Source organism: Musa acuminata, unplaced genomic scaffold (genome assembly GCF_036884655.1).
Source record: "Musa acuminata AAA Group cultivar baxijiao unplaced genomic scaffold, Cavendish_Baxijiao_AAA HiC_scaffold_782, whole genome shotgun sequence".
Lineage (NCBI taxonomy): Eukaryota > Viridiplantae > Streptophyta > Magnoliopsida > Zingiberales > Musaceae > Musa > Musa acuminata.
Window position 1 is genome coordinate 12,145 of NW_027021011.1, and position 356 is coordinate 12,500.

Consider the following 356-nt stretch of genomic DNA (forward strand, 5'->3'; position numbering starts at 1 on the left):
AAAGGAGGATTTATTCAATCACATAGTTTGGGCTCCTAGAATATGGCGCCCTTGTGGCAAACTATGTGATTGTATTGAAAAGCCCACTTTTCTCTATCGGGCTCGGGGCAAGCGGACCTTTTATCATGAAGAGGATGAGTATCATGAAGAGGATGAGTATCATGAAGAGGATGAGCTTCAAGAGAATGATTCGGAGTTCTTGCAGAGTGAAACCATGCAGTACCAGACACGAGATAGATCTTCCAAAGAACAAGGCTTTTTTCGAGTAAGCCAATTCATTTGGGACCCTGCGGATCCATTCTTTTTCCTATTCAAAGATCAGCCCTTTGTCTCTGTGTTTTCACGTCGAGAATTCT